General features: G+C 40.4%; 1 protein-coding gene and 1 long non-coding RNA gene across 5 annotated transcripts in view; one reads left to right on the top strand and one right to left on the bottom strand.

Annotated features, from left to right (window-relative positions):
• Positions 1-19,206, bottom strand: part of CMC1 (C-X9-C motif containing 1) — an 80,861-nt gene that overhangs the window by 10,445 nt on the left and 51,210 nt on the right. The window lies entirely within an intron of this gene.
• Positions 809-16,171, top strand: LOC127044106 (uncharacterized). The gene is made up of 3 exons (XR_007772409.1): positions 809-1,475; positions 11,493-11,566; positions 14,928-16,171. It is a non-coding gene; the product is annotated as an uncharacterized LOC127044106 (long non-coding RNA).

Here is a 19,206-nt window from a genome sequence, read left to right as displayed (position 1 = left end):
CAGCCGTACCGGGTCAGACCAAAAGTCCACCTAGCCCAGTATCCTGTCTACCGACAGTGGCCAACGCCAGGTGCCCCAGAGAGAGTGAACCTAACAGGCAATGATCAAGTGATCTCTCTCCTGCCATCCATCTCCATCCTCTGACAATCAGAGGCTAGGGACACCATTCCTTACCCATTCTGGCTAATAGCCATTTATGGACTTAACCACCATGAATTTATCCAGTTCTCTTTTAAACGCTGTTATAGTCCTAACCTTCACAATCTCCTCAGATACAGAGAAGGGCAACAAAAATTATTAGAGATATGGAATAGCTTCCATATGAGGAGAGATTATAAAAGATGGACTTTTCAGCTTGTAAAAGAGACGACTAAGGGGGAGGGATGTGATAGAGGTCTATCAAATCAAGAACGATATGGAAAAAGTGAGTAAGGAAGTGCTATTTACTCCTTCACGTAACACAAGAACCAGGGATCAACCAAGAAATGAGTAGGCAGCAGGTTAAAAAACAAACAAAAGGAAGTACTTCTTTACACAGTGCATAGTCAACCTGTGGCACTCCTTGCCAGGGAACGTTGTGAGGCCAAAACTATAACTGGGTTAAAAAAATAACTAGATAAGTTCATGGAGGATAGGTCTATCAATTGCTATTAGCCAACATGGCCAGGAATGAAACCCCATGCTCCGGGGGCAGGGGGGTCCCTAACCCTCTGACCGCCAGATGCTGGGACTGGACAGCAGGGAATGGATCACTTGATAGTTGCCCTATCCTGCTGATTCCCTTTGAAGCTTCTAGCACTGGCCACTGTTGGAAGACTGGATTACTAGGCTAGATGGACCATTGGTCTGACCCAGTACGGCCAATCTTATGTTCTTATCTTGTTGCTTGGATTTTCCATGTTTCTCCTCCACATTTGTACACTAATGTTTTTACTCTTATGTTTTTTTGCAAATGGTGATCAATGTGAAATAGTTACTCAATAGCAAGTCACTAGATCATACACATTTTACAGATTCAGTGTACATCTAGATACTTTTTTGGGTAGGCTGATGCTGGGAGACAAGTTAGTAGACAAGGGAGCTCGAGGTTAGGGCCAGGCTCAAGTCATTGACTGTAAGTGCAAATGTAGCTGAATATCTCTTCATTTGCATGCATAATCACAGTAATCACATTCTTTAATATAGGTGTACATTTACATGCAGACCCCCAACGTAACTCCTTAAAAAATTTGGCCCTGCATATTTGCCAGGACCCTATTTCCAGTGGTTCATGTTGACTTACTGAGCAGTTGCTAGAGCAATGTTATTCTGTTTATGTACCCTCCACAAGCTCAGCTCTGCACGATGCTGGTACAAACGGAGTAAATATAGACAGAGCCCTATACAGATACAAAATTTGTATCCGCATCCGATCTGCAAACATGGTCTGCGGATAACCGTATCTGCAGATGAAGATATTCATGGATATAAAGCAGGTATCTGCAGATTTGCAGGGCTTTACACATAGGGAGATTTGTCTCCACAAAAGTAGCAGGGCAAAATCTTGCTGTTCTGCTCAAGAGTGGGCTGGCTGTGGGTTTGATCCTGATTCTGTTGAAGCCCTATCATTTTATATACTGACTAAAGAGGGAGCGGGCTGCCAGTTAAATGGTTTCAAGCCATCTGAGCAGGCTAGTTGTGTACTGAAATCAGAAGGACTTCTCCAATTCACAGGGAAGCAGAGAATCTATCTGAAATTTACCCAAATATTGACTGGAATCTTTTTACAGGCTCATTTTGAGAAGAGGTAAAGTCAAGCTTTACATTTTCTTTTTCTTTACAAAAGACCTGTGAATGAAAAATACAGGAATGATGCACTGCCTATTCTGACCATTTGGGGGGAAATTTTCTAAAGGGCCTCAGACTGGTTTCTAAAATGTCACATGCTGTTCTGTAGTTTTCCTGAGGCAAATTTCTGCTTGGGCAAAACTCAGAAGTGCGTATGCAAATCACTATTTTATCTGCCCACACAGTACCCATCACTATGTTATCTTCAAAATTCCCCTGTAAGTTGGGAAAGTATTCATGTCTAAGGAAGTTACATGAACAATATCGTTCAGATGTATAATGTACGAATATCACCAGAGGATGGTCAAACCTAAAGGCAGTGCAGGCTATTGCAGCGGGGTGGTTACCCGCTCCTGCCCTGCGGGGCTTGAAACAGCCCAGGAGAGGGCTGTGGCAGGGGAAAAGTTGGGCTGACTGGGGAAGCGGCTGCAGCTGGGCTGCGCCCCAATCAGGCCACTGCTAGCCTGTATAAAAAGGCTGTGAGCCAGAGGCCGAAGGGTCTCCCACTAGCTGAGGAGGGAGATGGACCTAGCTGCCTGAGTGCTAAAGGGTACTGGAGTGAAGCAGGGCTGGGGAAGGCCAGAGGAGCTGGGGAGCTCCAGGATGGCAACTCACCAGGCTGCAGAGCCTGGTCCAAGGCCCCTGGAAGTACTGGGTTGCAGAGAAAGGCAGCAGGTCAAAACCTCCCTCGCCTGTGATGACTGGCTTATACAGACTGCAGTTGGCCCCAGTGAAAGGGGGCTAGATGGTGAGTAGCAGTGGCCCATAGGCTGAGGCAAGGTGGGGATAGAGGGTTGGGGGTTTCCCAGAGAGGGGAGACCCATAGAGACTGGTGGGGTTATTGCCAGGGGGCTGTCCCAGGGTAAAGGGTCCTGGGAGGGACACGGGGGCCAGCAGCAGCGGGACTCCGGCCTGCACAGGGTGCTCCAGAGTCTGGAGAAGCTAATTCCTGAGATGACCAGCAGGAGGCACCACAGGGGTAAGTCCCGCACGTCTACACGATATACTGATACAATGCACTTTTTAAGGGTGAATGAACCCTGAAAAACTTTCCAAAATAAGTGTATTTTAAAGTGGGATTTGAGTGAAAAGAAGATGTCATGTGCCCAAGGGAACACTTTCATGCAGAAACTGAATACAGTCTTAAAATGTCAGACTACTTGATATATGTACACTAGTTTCAATTTTAGCAAGTTGCAAAAACTTAAAAGTCCACAAAAATGAAGTTTTAAGGATGCTTTTGAGCAGTTGGACCTACATGTATTATAAACTAGTATTATTAGTAAAAATCAGAGCAATATAAGATATGCAAAATGTGCTGTAATAGCACCCAAGTATTTATTTAGCTTCTTTTTAAGATAATACTATTACTGAATTAAAATGTATAGCTTTTTGTTGTTTCTTGGAGATTTGTACAGTATGGCCCTATGTCACCATTTCATAGCAATGTGACAGCTATAATAAGGAAAATAAATAAAATGTGGTTCTCTCATTAAAAGCCTTCTAAAGCTTAAGACTTGTATAGTGAACAATCTGACTTCCAGTCCCCACAGGCTCATGCCTAAGCGCTGTGCTGCTTTTTTTGTAACAATCAGTCCTTCTGGAAGCAGCGAAGTTTAAAAAAAAAAAGAAAAAAAAAGCTGAAGACAACAGGAGGTCCCTCTCACTTGTTAGCTCACCAGTCTTGATTGGTTAAAGACGTGATGTCCCAGTGAACAAATCTGAAAATGCATAGCGAGCATTCCCTAGCTTCAGAAGGCCCTGCTTGTGGTATATGGCCATGCAAACAGAAAGCATCATTACAAAGTGATAAAACCGCTTCAAGCTATATAGCTTTAATGTTGCCGAAGCTTAACACAGAAGGAAAAAAAGGAGCAGGTTAGAGCATATTAGACATCCCCACATGAACTCTCACTACTTAATTACTCACCCTAAGCACTTTAAAATCCCTTTGATAATGGTGTAAGGGACTACGGTGCAAGACCATTTGAGTTAGAAATATTTACCAGAAGCTCTCCAGCAGCCAGGAGAGCATTGTTCTAATTTTAGTTATTTTCAATTTTATATTTTTTTTATGAAATATCCTATGATCTCTAAATGCAGAACATCAAAAATTCCAGTGTTAAAAATCTGCTTTGGGGAATAACTGCACAAATTGGGAGCAGTATTTTTGAATGTAATCTCATTTCAAAATCTACAGAAACAGATATTAGGTTTAGCTGTCATCACAATTTTCTGGTTCTAGCTATTTTCATACTACAGACCAATAACTTTCAAGGTTCATAATGGGCTATGACAAAAAAGTAAATACATAAGATTTGATTAAACTCAAAATAGTTTTAATATTTTCACATTTTTAACAGCTATCAATGTAGATTGTAACTCCAGGGGTTGAACCTTTCACATTCAACAGAATGCAGCCTGTTTCTTGATATTACATGCTGAGTGAGGAACAGTTTCTCTTTCAATAATGATCTCAGCTCCAGTGATGAGAGGCACCGGACTATAGAAATAAAGTCAAAAATCTGACATTTTGTTGGTATAATAGAACATTTTTTAAAACTTACCCACTGGTTTGTGTGTGCAGCTAATGGATACTCCCTCTCCTGTGGGTATCAACCATGCATCAAAAGACCAGGCAAACTAAGCTTCTCCCATTTCAGACACTCTGGGTGCAATCCTGGCCCCATGAAGTCTATTGTAAAGCTTCCACTAACATCAATGGAGCAGGATTTCACTCTCCATTTTCAGAATACCCAGTTAATGACTTCCAAGCTGTCAAACGAACCTGGTTAGCCTACACCAGTGGTCACCAACCGGTCGATCGTGATCATATGATCGATCGTGATCTCCAGTGTTGAAGCGGGGCTGCCACTAAGACAGGTTCCCTGCCTGTCCCGGCCCCATGCTGCTCCCAGAAGTGGCCAGCGTGACCCCGGTGGTGAGGAGACAGGGGTCTCCCTCTGCATGCTGCTCCTTCCTGTAAGCACCACTCCCACAGCTCCCATTGGCCGGGATAGGGAGCTGTGGCCAATGGGAAATGCGGGGGCGGTGCTTGCAAAGAGGGGCAGTGTGCGGAGCCACGTGCTGCCCACCCCTCCACCCCCAAGGGCCGCAGAGGCATGTTGGCACTTTCCAGGAGTGGCGTGGGGCCGAGGTAAGCAGGGAGCCTACCTTAATGGCAGCCACGCTGAGCCACAGGCAGGAAGCTGCTGGAGGTAAATGCTGCCTGGTGAGAGGCCACAAACCCCCAGCCCTGAGCCCCCTCCCAAAGCCAGCACCCGAAACCCCCTCCTGTACCCCCAGCCCTGAGCCCCCTCCCAAAGCCAGCACCCGAAACCCCCTCCTGCACCCCCAGCCCTGAGCCCCCTCCCAAAGCCAGCACCCCATATTTCCTCCTGCACTCTGAATCCTCTCCTGCACCCCAAGTCCCACCCCTGACTCTCCTCCCAGAGCCAGCACCTCATATCCCCTCCTGCACCCCAACACTCTGCCCCAGCCCAGAGCCCCCTCCTGCACTCAAATTCCCTCCCAAAGCTTGCACTCCATACCCCCTCCTGCACTCCAACCCCCTTCCCCAGGATCAGCCCAGAGTCCCCTCCCACACTACGAATCCCTCAGCCCCAGCACCAAGTCCGCTCCCCCCTCAAACCCGTACCCAAGCCCAGTGAAGGTGACTGAGGATGGGTAAGAGCATGACCGGGGGGGGGAAATAGAGTGAGTGGGTCGGGGCTTTGGGGAAGGGGCAGGGCCTCAACCTCAGGGAAGGGGCCTAGTAGATCCTAGGTTGCCCTTAAATTCAAAAATGATCTTGGGCATAAAAAGGTTAGAGACCACTGGCCTACACTGATCACTCTTTGCCCAACTCCTCATCCCAAAGGGCTGCCTGGGTGAGTGTCCATGCTTGCTCACCAAGCCAAAGAAAGCCAGTTAGAAGGTAAGAAATGTTGTTTGTCTGAGGCTTCTCTCCCCAATGTGGGTGATGAGCCTAGAGAGAGAGGACTTGAATGACAAGCTAGGTGGGCAACAATGACAGAAAGTGGGAGAAAAGAGTGCCTTGTTAATGGGACAACAGCTCCTTCCTACTAGGAAAGCAGGCAGGATTGTGGCATAATGATTGGAAGGATTTATATTTAAATGCTACACCTACTGACGAGGGCATATCCAGTGAAGCTTGGTGAAGATATAGACAGAGTTGCAGATATCTGATCTGCAGAGCTTGGCCATGGAGGCTTCTGGTCTCTTAGTCCAAGGATTATGGCTCTGGGCAACAGGATTTAAATGGATCAGGCTAGAGAGGCTTGCGGAGGCACAGGTAAACCAGATTCAGGAATTAATCCAATGGGAGGAGAGCACAGATGAGAACATTATAGGTTTCTCTCAAGAGTCTGAATGGGGGATAGGACCTTCTGAACTCCTGTGTCAGGGCAAGTTGGCCTGGATGGGGGGGATGAGTGCAAAGGACTCCAAGTTATCCTCCTCCTTGAGGGGTTCTGCTTCCAGGGTGAAGGAAAGAGAGGGAGAAACTCTCTTTGGCAGTGAGGTAGTGGAAAACTCTCTGGAGAAAGTGAGGGAGGAGAGAACTCAGGGTGGATAAACTTAAATAAGAAAAAAAATTGGATTTTTTTTTTGATAAAAAATGTTTGAGGAGAAAACCTAAAGATAGTTTTAATTAAGATGCATTATACCTCATAGAATCTCATCATGGAATTATAATCAGAGATTATAAATTCTAATAATCTAGTATGAGACAATATATTAAAGTAATGTTTAAGAAACATTTTGTAAATGAGTTCCAATAGTTTATGGACTAGGGACCCAATCTTATTAGGTTCCAGGGGCTTCTGTATACATTATAGAAGCCAAAATGTTAAGGTTCTCATGTTGACCTGGCTGACGGTCAATTTAATTTTTGTTTTTTAAAAAAGATATTTCATTTAACTATTAGTTCTGCTTCAGTTACCTTTGGTAAATGAAATAACCAAACAATCATTCATTTTCTGATATAGCTGTAAAAATAACCTGAAAAGTTTTCAAAATAAATCACTTTCAAAATGCATAGTGTATACCTTCTAAAAATGAAAGCTACATCTATCTCTGAGTTGTGAAGAATATGTATTAAGGTTATAACAGTCAACAAGAATGCACTTTTATGTAGAAATCCATGATTAAATCGAGTCTTCCTGACTAGTGATTTAAATCAATTTGATTTAAATCAAATCCAACCTGAGAGAACCTGTGGAAAAGGGGCCCACTTAGAGTTTCTCAGGGAGGAAAGTAGAAGAGAACAAAGGCCTCCCTTCAAAGGGGAAAGTAGGGAGATGATGTAGGCTCCGGAATTAAGACTTTGTTTTGAGGAACAAGCAAAGAGTGAGCAAATGGGGGCAGCCCTGGAAGGAATCCCCTACTTCCTCTTCCTCTCCACTATCCTTCCAGATCTGGATCTGGAGGAACACCAAAGCAAGGTGAATTCATCCAGTTTCACCCCCCGTCTGTGCCTTCTGGCAAGTAACTGGGTGGCGAAATTGCAGAGTCATTGCTTTGTTGGACCTTAGCTGCACAAAATACACAAGAATATAAGAAAAGATGCTTCTTGTAAGTAATCAGAAAGATGTGACTTCCTTCCAAAAAGCGAGGATGGATAGGCCTCAAAACTATGGGAAAAATAGCCTCACAACATGTGGCAACACCAAAACAGAAACAGACCATTGTTAAATATGATATAAAACTCCATTTCTAGTGTGCTATCCTATCCTAGGCAAAGACACTTTGAGGCATACTGACTTTGGTAGCATTTGTTTGCTTAGTCATGCTTAGTCGAGTTACTAAAACTGTAACCACCTCCAGTTTTACTGATATGTATCCAAAGATAACATCTCTGATTCAAAAGTAGTGAAGCCATACGAGAATAATAAAAGGTATTTCCTCTTAAATATGCCTTTCAGAAGTTCTTCGTCACAGGCACAAGGGCCATCTCTCATTTTCAACACCAATTTATCACCTCTCTCCATTTCAGACAAAGCTGAGTTACCACATTTTTATTGTTGTAAAGAAATTAAACCCAAATTAACTAAAGCTTTAGACACATTTCTCATGTATACTTCATTCTGATTCTCTCTCACATCTGTGCCCTCATCACATTGAGGAATATGATCTTGAATGCTAGGCTAAATGTACTGTCCAATTTAATATCCTTCCTGATTCCCTTATTTCATTTTTACATCTATTACACAACAGTTACTTCACTGAAACAAATCAGCATTTTAATGATTATGAAAACATTGTTTATCTTACAGTTTTAAAAATAGGTAACCTAGTACGCCATTCTAAATGTCCTCAATTTGGTTTATTTTAGATAGAATGAAAATATTACAATATGGATAGTCCTAGTATATAGTGCAAGTACATTTTATTTCAGAAGGGTTGAGACAGGCTGAGCCAGGATCCAAGTTGAGCCAGAAAGAAATGCATACAAAATATGAATTTCTAGCCAAAATATCTGTTTTAGCACAAGATGCACATTCTGTTTAGCTTTATAGAGTATCATTATTTCTAGTAACAAATTATAAAAAATTGGCCTATTTATGAGGTTTGTTAACATACTGTATTGCATTTGTGATAGACAGATTTGGTATATGAAAGTTTGGCCTGATGTGACACTAAAGGATAGGAGGCGATAAAGTACGTGCAACTATAATTTTATAGTTTCTTCAGTGCTACATCAAAATGAAAGGCTTGTGTTACATATTGTTGCAGTACATATAGGTACACTAAAGAGTTCTGACACACAGTAAATGCATTAACAAGTGAATACAAGTGAGTCTTAATAGTCCACTTTGAATTATAAGCTTAAATTTCTACCAACGGATGGAAAAAAAGCTCTCTGAACAGTTGACAAGTGGCATGTAACAGAATCCCCTACCCACTGAATTATTTTTCTAAAGATGATTGATGTGTCAAGGTCATGTGAGATCTTGAACAGGTGAAAAAAGATCAAGATACTGAACATTTTTTATATATATCATGTAAAATGAATATGATTTTGAGACCTTTTGGTCCCATCTCCACAAGGCTTTAAATGTAGTTTAATGCTGTTTAAAAAGGGTTCCAACTAAATTGACTGCCACCTAATGTACGATCAAAGTATGCTCTGTGTTAAACAGTGCTGTAGCCTAGCTTGGGATTCACATCAGAAATTGGTTTGAATGGAATCACATTTAAACAGAATTTGAACATATTTCCTAAACTTTGAGCCCCAGTAAGTACTGGTCCTTTGTTTCTGGATAGATGCAGAAAAATTCATAGTAACACACTAAAGGTGGAGGTGGGTGGGTGTGTCTGTTATATAACACAGACTTGAATTACAAACATTTACTCCATTTATAGTCACGTTCAGTGGGACAAATAAAATATTAAAATATTTTATAAAAGTTTAATATAAGTTATTTAGTTTGATCATATAGAAAAAAAATCCTTTGAATTTACCGAAGTGCTCTCCACTAAGACGAAGAACTGCCTGGACTTCAATTTAATGTGGCAGATCCATATCTGGTGTAAATTGTCATAGTTACATTACAATAGATGAGGATTTGCTCAAAAATCTTTAAACCAGGCACAGCTTGAATTTATGTGAGATTAATTTGCTGTCACAGGTATTTCTCTTCTTACTGACTGACTGGCAGATAACCAAATAACACAGCAGAGAATGACAGCTGCGCAGTAGGGAAAATAAAATGAAGTATTTGTATTTTCTTTTAATTGTTTATCTGCCCTATCAAATCCAGGAGTGATGGATTTTCCCAACACTTTATATATAAAGTGGTGTTCTAATATTGGATTTTAATTTATTTTTAAAATGTTCACTTTGTATTAGATACACAACAAAAGGATTTTTAATAGGAAAAAAATTGGTCAACCATCCTTTCCACCCAAAAATAACTTTAAAATTAATCACAGAAGATTAGCATTCTCTGGCTTTAAATGGAGGCCATTCAGAAAGCTAAAAATGAATTTCAGGGGAACAATGTTGCTTTCTTTATTTTTGAAGTGTTCATGTTTGAACAATATTATGGTTTGAAGAGCTCCCATGTACAAAGATGGTGAATACTGAGACAATTACCTATATTTATTACTACAATTTATCATGTCTGGACAATAAGCATGGAAAAACTATGCCCATATATCAATACACAAAGAATAACATTATTCTTAGTGTACAGGCATTATCAAAAGTTACATTACAGGTGTGTCTGGAAAATTCATTCTGTTGCAAATTCATGACAATGAACCTATTAAAATACCTTGCTAATAATTGTTATAATACCATTACTTCACACTTACGAGTACTTTGTATTGTCAAAGTGCTGTGCAAGCTAACTAATTTATTGCAATCGGCAATTGTACACCCATTTTTAATATCCATTCGATATATGTAGTATTACCCATTACCAAGGTCAATCGATCCTCAACTCTGGCTGTAGTTTATTTAAAGACTTTATAATTTTACTACTTAAGAGCAAGTCCTATTGAGGTGTTATCTCACCATTTATATTTTTTCAACACTTATGATACCGTTGTCACACTCTTAAAATAAAAAAAAGCCTGTATCATGATCCAGACCAGGTTTAATGTTCTCTTTTTTGGGGAAAAAAATAAAATAAGAAATGACATATTTCTAAGATTTTAATCACTCTCTTAGCACTATCAACAGAGGAAAAATCAACAAAGCAGCAATGTTGTTTAGGAAAACAGCAGAATCTAGTTGATATTTAGAGTACATAGCCAGGGCTTTAAATCCTTTGTAAAATGTGTACAAGATATTAAAATGATAAACTTTGTATATCAATAGTTATTTTATGACAGTTATGCTTTTAATTTTCTATTAAATTGTGATTTATTAGCTTGTTACTTTGAAGATTACTCAGTGTGCACAGAACGGATTTACTGGTGCATTTAATGAGCCAAGAAGGTAGTAGGATGAACATGAAAAGATTGTTTTTACATTGTAGTGCATGAGCTATTTGATATTTCTAACACAGTACAAAAGAAAGCTTCTCTGTAGATTGATCATGGTTCAGTTAACATCACTGAATATCTAATACCTCCAACTCAATTAATTCTCACCTGATTAAGATCAGACTGATATTCAAACTAAATCATCTCTCCAGTCAAGTAGAAATCAATATTTCTGATTTTACTTTTAAATTACAATAACAAATAAAATATATGCATCTCAGTATGCCAAGAGTGGCTTTCCTATTCTAGTCTACTATGGCTTGCATAACACAGCTGATTAAAGAATTATTCTAATTTGGGCACCAATATATATAAGAATAAGATTAATTTGAATACAGAAAGATGGAATGAAGTAATTAAATACATCTTATATAGGGAAAACAAAAATTACATTAAATAAACCCTGATTCTTTTCAAATAAATCTCACTGTTACCAGACCAAATATTTCATTTGCCTCCCAATATTCATGTTATAACACACGAATATCCCAAACTATATACCAGCTTCACCAGATAAACACCTCCAAACTGGGGGTGGCAGACAGGCAGACAATTATTTCACAACACGCTCCGTGGGAGAGGGGAAAACCAAGAATCCTTTTAAGGGGGGTTATTCACAATATCAAAAGCCACTTTTCCTATCCCAACAGTGCTCTCTCAGCATGGAATGGCAGCCACCTCTTGAAGTGACAACTTGATCAGTGGATCCTACAATAAGTTGAAGGTCTCATTCTCCAGTATGAAATGTTGAAAAATGTCTCATAGTTGAAAGGGGAATACACACAGAGAAAACTGGTAGAGGGAAAACCAGGACTAAATCCGTGTGTAGAGGAAAGTTGCTGGAATCCTCTAAATTAGACTGCTTCTTCAAATCCACAGTATAGCAACTGCATGTGTCAAAATTCAGGAACCAATCTGAAGCAGTTGAACTGTCAGGGACAAAAATGCTGCCATATTGGATCAGACCAATGACCCATTTATTCCACTAACTTGTTTCCCTCAGCAGCCAGTAACAGCTGCCTCAGAGGAAGATGCAAAAAATCCTGCAGTAGGCACCTATGGAATAACCACTACTCAGGGGACATTTCTTCTTTACACTCATCTGGTAGAAGCTTGGCTTATGCCCTGATGCATGAAGTTTTCTGTCTCTTCCAGAACACTTGAACACATCTTTAGGTGGTGTAAATAGGCATATCTCCACTAATGTTAACAGAATTAGGCTGATTTACATCAGCAGAGAATTTGGCCCTTGGCTATTTGGTGGTGGTCTTTTAAATCCTTATCTATATCAATGTCAAATCCTTTTTTGAACCCTGCTCGGCTCTTGGCCTAAAAGATGTACTCAAAGTTCTAGAACATCCCTGCCTGTACGATCATATTCACTTCCTCCCTGCCTGTTCTTTAAAGTAGCGATAAAATGGCAAAGAAACCAGGAGAAGAGAGATCCCATATGGATCTGCAGAGGCAACACATTCACAATATTTCAGGTGACTGATAAACTTTCTCATCTAATTGCCTCTGTGAAGCCCCACCATAGGAGATTAGCAGTAGTAACCACCAGGAGGAGGGCTGAGAAGTTAACTGAAGACTAAAGGACTGCCCTCCTGGAATAAAAACGCAGTCTGGCTCTACATCGGAAATAACAGTGTTGAGTAAAGGAGTAAACTGAACTCTAATGGTGCCTTTATGAATCTAAGAGATCAGCTATGGACAGGACTCTAACGTCTGGTAGCATTACACTAAAAGCTCATAGCACGGTTGGACAGAATCATATTTGGATTATTGGATAACCTCTGGGCTGAGACGGCTTATTCTTGGCCTTTGAAGAAAAGCCCAAGAGGGACACAATCTCCTGAAATGGCTTGATCATTTCCAAGTAAGATCTCAAAGCTCTTTTGACATGCCATTGATGCCATCTGTCCTCTCCCGGCATGCTAAGAGACTTTTGTTTCTTTGTCTTGTACTTTACAAGAGACATAAGACAACATGGCATCTCTTCTTTACTTCCCCATTTGCTTACCAGCATCACCTAGAACAGGGGGTCTCAAACTGGGGGTCGGGACCCCTCAGGGGGTCAGGAGGTTATTACATGGGGGGCCACGAGCTGTCAACCTCCACCCCAAACCCTGCTTTGCCTCCAGCATTTATAATAGTGTTAAATATATAAAAAGTTCTTAATTTATAAGGGGGGTTGCACTCAGACTTGCTATGTGAAAGGGGACACCAGTAAAATATGTTTGAGAGCCACTGCTTTAGAATGTCAGCATAGCTCTGGGAATAGGATAGGTTAACTTTTTGCTTCCTCTGCTTATTGGCTGTATAGCTGCTGGGTAAAATGAAACCCTACTTTAATTTCTAAACATGCAAAGATCACAATTCTTAAGTCATGTCTACACTTAAAACGCTACAGCAGCACCGCCGCAGTTGTGTTACTGTAGCACTTCAGCATAACCACTCACTACAATGACAGGAGGGGTTCTCCCAAGAGGCTGGTGCTAGGTCGAGGGAAGAATTCTTCCACCAACTTAGCGCTGTCTGCCCCAGGGTTTAGGTTAGCATAGTTAAGTTTCTTAAATGTGGATTTTTCAGATCCCGGAAAGACAAAGCTATGCCGATGTAAGTTTTCAGTTTTCAGCCCTGAGTTTGTTTGTTTTTTCCCCCAATAAAAAAGCACTAGGTTTAACAGATTTATTTAAAAAAAAACAAAACACAGTTTGGAGAATGCTCTTAGCCTGACTGTTGGGAGTTCCTTAAATTTAACTATGGTCTTAAAACTAGTTGCCTTTAGACAGACATTACAATACAACGCGCATTTTATACAATGAAAGGAAACTACAATTAGTGTTTAATTTGTGCCAGGGCTGAGCACCCAGCACCTCTAGGTTTGGCAGTGAATAATCCCAGCACCTCTGGCTTGCTGAATCAGTTATGAAAGTAAAAAATTGCCAGATCCCTGGCACTTCTTTCGTTACAAATTAAGCACGGAGTATAATGTCCATAAAGCTTTGGGGTTTTTTTAAGTCAGAGTAACAAAGTAACATTTGAAATAGAGACTTTACCATTCAACTACTCTTCTACTTCCCTTTTTGCAAGAAGTTGTAGCAAATGTTATCCTTTTCAGGATAGGGCCTCAAATGATTAGAGGCATGGAAAAACTTTTATAAGAAGGAAGTCCTGATCTTTTAAACCTATCTGCCCACTCATATTCTTTTCCACTATAAAGATGTGCAAAATAATTAATGGCACAGAGAAGGCAGACTGAACTTCTGTTCTCCTTGTCTCATAGGACGACAAACAAAGGGATATTCAACAAAAGCAAAAGGCAGTGAAAGGAAATTTTTCACACAATGCACATAGCCTGTGGAACGGATTGCCACAAAGTATTACTGAGGCCAATAATTAAGCACAGCTCAATACTGGACATTAATATAGATAATAACTACAGTTATAACAGTAAGGATTTAAAAAGGAATTTGGGAATGGCTTCAGGGCACAGTACAGACTTGGATTTATGAGGTTTAGAAAGAACCTTTTCGCAGGAATGGGGTTATTCCATAAATGCCTGATGCAGGATTACTTCCATCTTCCCCTGATTCAGCTAGTGCTGACTGCTGCAGTAAGAGATTGGACAGTGACCTAGATGGATTAAAGGTGTGATGCAGTAGGGCAATTCTAATGGCCATTTTTAACTCTATTGGTGCAGCACCTTGCACAACTGCAACTGATTAATTACTGCTGTAATATCAAAAGAATTCATGTTTATTTCTCCCACATTACTTGCAAACTCTGTTTATCCTGTGTTTCATACCATCGCAGTACACAGGTGCTGAAAAATATGAAAGGTCTTAACTTCTTAAACAAATTCTGAAGAAAGAAAAGGAATAGCCCAGTTTCACCTGTGTTTAAAAAAGCAAAATATTTAAAAGACAAGATATCATAAAAAGCAATCTGATTCAAAATCAAAATGTAAAACTGAACATGAGTGGGGGTAAGTGCTTTACTAAATAATGACATAGCTACAACAAAAGATTTTTTTTCAATGTTGTATCTTAAAAGTGTAACTGAAGTTTACTTTTTGACTACAGCTGATGGTTCAAGGGACACTTGGAAGACACGCACTGCTGCTAAAAAGTAACTGCCATATCTCAATGGCACAATAATTTCAACAGAATTTCAACTTAAACAGTAGCAAAAGAGAGTTGGGGCAGAAGAAATGATAAAGAGGGCAAGAAGCAAAGTATATTGTCTAGAGTTACCAGGCTCAACATTTGACCTGATCTGACTTCTTTCTATTCCGTATGTGATTTTTGCACAAAATAAAAATGCTACCATATATTGTTTTAAATTAAAAAAAAAAGTCAGTGCCAGCACCTCCACCTAGATGTGCAAATAAACCAAAAGAACAGTGTAAAAAGCAAACACCCCTCCTCTCCACGATGGAAAAAAAAGACATGTGTTAAGCCTTTAAGGCTCATTAATATGAGGAAGAAACGCTTTTAAAAGCCTATCATGAAAAACACCTTGATGTTCTTTGAAGTGCACATACTCTCCTTTAATTTACTTTACACTTAGTTGCTTGGGTTTTTGTCGTCTCTAGAATGCCTGCTTTCAAATAGGTTTCTCAGGTCAAAATAGCTGTAAAAAGTGAGTAGGCTTTGTCAGGTTGCAAATATATAGTATGCAACAAATGTAGTCATCTTCAAGCCTATTCATCAAAATTGCTTCAAACAAGTGCTACCTTTAAGAGTGTGGTTTTAATTTAATTTTTCTCCCCACCCTATGCTAATAATCCTTGACATCAAATGTTACAATATCAGGCGCTGGAAGAGGCAGAACTGGAACAAATGCAAGCTCCCCCGTGGCTACTGCCTGTCAATGCCTGGTTCTATATAAGCAATCTACATCGGACTTGAGCAGTGCAACGTAGCCTCAGTGCTGCTTTTTCCCCTCTCCTTTGGGAGAAGCTGTCCCACCTACAGAGGCATCTGAAAGCAAGTGTAACATAGTTGATAAAATACAGCCACTTCATAGTGACTGACTCCTTAGCTGAACTCTCTGCCTAAAGAAAGTCAGTCTGTAAAAGCAGAGATACATGGTGAGTAGCTACACTGGCAACAAGCCAGGAGCACAGTCTAAAGAGAAGACCTCTTTCCACCACAAGATGGAGATAAAGCAGACAATTTGTTCTTCTCCTGGAGTGGCAGTCACATACCAAAATCTGTACAGCTACAGCAGCTGAAGCTTAACACTATTTCATCTTTGCTTAATCAAGTCACTGTACTTTCTGTGGAAGGACCTTTTCCATTCAAAATTAAATGGAACATACAGAATATAATATAGTGTGTGTTTCTAGTCTGAATGAATAACAAACCTTCCTGAGTTGGAACCAGATCATGTCTTGTGTCCCTTCACAGGGGATGGCCAGGAGTGGGGAGTTGTGGCTGGCTGCAACCTGGCTTCCAGCCACCATGTACCCCCATGCAGAAACAGGGCAATCATAATCCTCCTTTTGCTCACAGGGCCACAAGTCACCCTAAAGTGTTGCATGAAAGAGGTAGTACCATAATCACAGCCAGGGCTTCTTTTCTACACTGGCATTTTACAGCACGGTAACTTTCTCGCCCAGGGTGTGAAAAAGCACCCCCCACAAGCACTGCAAATATCAGCACTTTAACATGCCAGTGTAGACAATGCACCAGCGCTGGAAGCGTAGCTAGCCCCTTGTGGAGGTGGGGCTTTTTAGAGTACTGGGTGAGCTCTCTCCCAGCACTATGCTGTGACTACACAAGCCACGTTAAAGTGCTGCCACAGCAGCAGTGCTTTAACATTGCCAGTGAAGACATGCCGCCAGACAGTTGACCAGGCTCTTTGTGGAGTATGCGGCACCATCCTAGAGGCGCAAACTCCTCCTATCTATTGGGAAGCAACTGTGCATCCCAAGTCAGAGTCCTGCATGGAACTCCCTGTGAATTGTTATGGCTCCATCCCCAGTACAGGATGTGTAACATGTTATTCTTATCTTGCTTTAAACATATAGAGCCAAATATTTAAAGCAGCCTCCCATTTTACAAAAGTACATGGCTGAGGGCTGGACTGCTGGTGAAGTAAGATACTACTCAATCGAGTAAGAGTGACAGACTCTGGATCATATATTTTAATGTTTCTTTTTCAGAAGCATTTTATGCTGTGCTTACATACTGAAATTTATCATTAAAAAAGAATATTTTGGGTCCTTGTTACAGCTGCCATGTTGAGATAAAATATGCACATATCTCTACTTGAAAAGAAGAATGTGTATGTTCGATTATACGGGGCAGTATAAGATTTGATTTCCTCAGCTGTTTGTTTCCATATTTTTTAAATAGTTCGGTATTCAACATTTAGTAATAGTTGAGTACACTATCACAGCTTAGCAATTTGAACTGCTTTTGAACAAAGTACTTGTGGGTTGGGGACTTCTGAAGTAGTGGGTTTTTTTAATTACACTTCCTTCGTTCACTTACATACACAAAACGAAGGTACAATTTTTAAAAGTTCAAATTCATGGCTTGGAGGAGCAGCCAGCTTATTTAGAGAGTGAATAATATTGGCCAACTTAATAATGGTTGAAAGCCAACATCCAAATTCCCCCAGTAGCTTTGAAATTGTTGTGAAAATATTTTTTCAGCAAAAATGCACTATGAGCAATAATGACTCATATTTTGTAAGGGTTATGGAAAATAGTGAGAATGCACTAGATACAAGCAGTATATCACAAGACTTTCAGTCTCTGATTCAGGAAATGACTTTAGAGCACGTAACTCTAAGCATGTGTTTGTCCTGCTGACATCAATTTGGTCAAGTACATTCCTGAATCAATGCCTCAATCAGAGTGCTCTTAGAGTACTTTCGATCACCTTTCCAAAATACTGCTCAGTTCTGCTTGTAATCAGTGCACTCGGCTCAGTCACCACCCATTTTCTTCAAATATGGTTGCTAATGAGTTTTCAAGGAGATATAACCAAATGCAATCTTCAAAGGGATAACAAGTTATTTTTGATCTAGAGCGTGACGATGACACATTAGACAAAAGCCAAAATTTCAAACCAGTGTAAGGCTTGAGTTACTGGTCACTAAAACACCTTAATTTTTATTTCAGACTTTTCAGAAACATTCAACATAAATCTGGTTATTTTCAGGTCAAAGCAATTTTCTAAGCCAAATCAACATGGGGTTTATTAATGGAAGTTTGTGACCAAATTCACTATGGAGGAGTTACCACTGCTCTATAACAAGTTTAATAAATAGACGTGTGTAAAAATAGGGAATAAGCCTGAGCTCATCTGCTCAGTGACTCTGATGAGGACCTGCCCTGGTCAGCAAGACTTCTTATGAAGGGGCAAGTCCCCTTGGGGACTTAGCTGAGCTCAGGGTGTAGGATTTTCCTGCATCACTAGTCCCAGAGCCACAGTCTGGATATGAACTGCCAGGTGGGGATGGACAGAGGAGAGAAAGAAGTAGGAAGGGGCAAGACTGCCACCACAAATCCAAGGTCTGCAGCCCAATAGCCACTGCTCAGAGCAGAATTGCTGAGGGAAGTTGTTTGCTGTGACTGGTGGACTGACAAAGACAATTGAGGCTGTGATACAGTGCCCAAGCTTATAGGGAATACCATGCCACATTCTATCAATGGCTGCTTCTGTGACATTAGTGCACATGGTAACCAAACAGTTAGTACTAAACCAAAAGAGTATCTGTATAGGGCTTTATTAATAAAACCTGGTTTTAACTTCACTATACAGGAGCTACCACGTCTTCAAAATAAAACCAGTTATTAGATGCTTGTATAAAAGTTATGTAAACTGAAACACTTAAAGACAAGCAGAGGGGTTGAAAACAAGCCTTTGGCCAAAAAAAACCTTAACTGTGAAAGAACCAGAAAACAGAAAGACCGGAAGTCTGTTTGTCAAATCATGGCACAGTGGACTTGGGTCTGATCTCACATCAATATAAAATCTACGAAGTGCCACTGACTAATAGAAATACCCTTGATTTATACCAATAGAGGCAATAGCAGAATCAGGGCCTACAGCTGCAACACACTTAAACCCCCACATTGTATGCAGATGAGATAATTGTATGTTAAACACATTTGGGGTTTGGAAGGAGACAAGTGCTTGCATATTTATTGTGAGTGCACCTGTAGTATGTGTTTTAAATGTTGGATTCCATTAGGTTTTTGAAATCTTTATTTGAAGGGTGGCTTTTTCCCCCCAAAGCTTTTAATTTGAATGACACAAATAGTTTTTAAAAATATGTATTCCTTTTAGGATATAATATCTTTTCATAAGAGTAATGAGACTGGAAGACCTAAAAATGTTTGCA

This window comes from Gopherus flavomarginatus, chromosome 2 (genome assembly GCF_025201925.1).
Source record: "Gopherus flavomarginatus isolate rGopFla2 chromosome 2, rGopFla2.mat.asm, whole genome shotgun sequence".
In the NCBI taxonomy this organism is placed as follows: Eukaryota; Metazoa; Chordata; order Testudines; family Testudinidae; genus Gopherus; species Gopherus flavomarginatus.
Note: the sequence above shows the minus strand (reverse complement) of the source record. Positions and strands in the feature narration are given on the sequence as shown.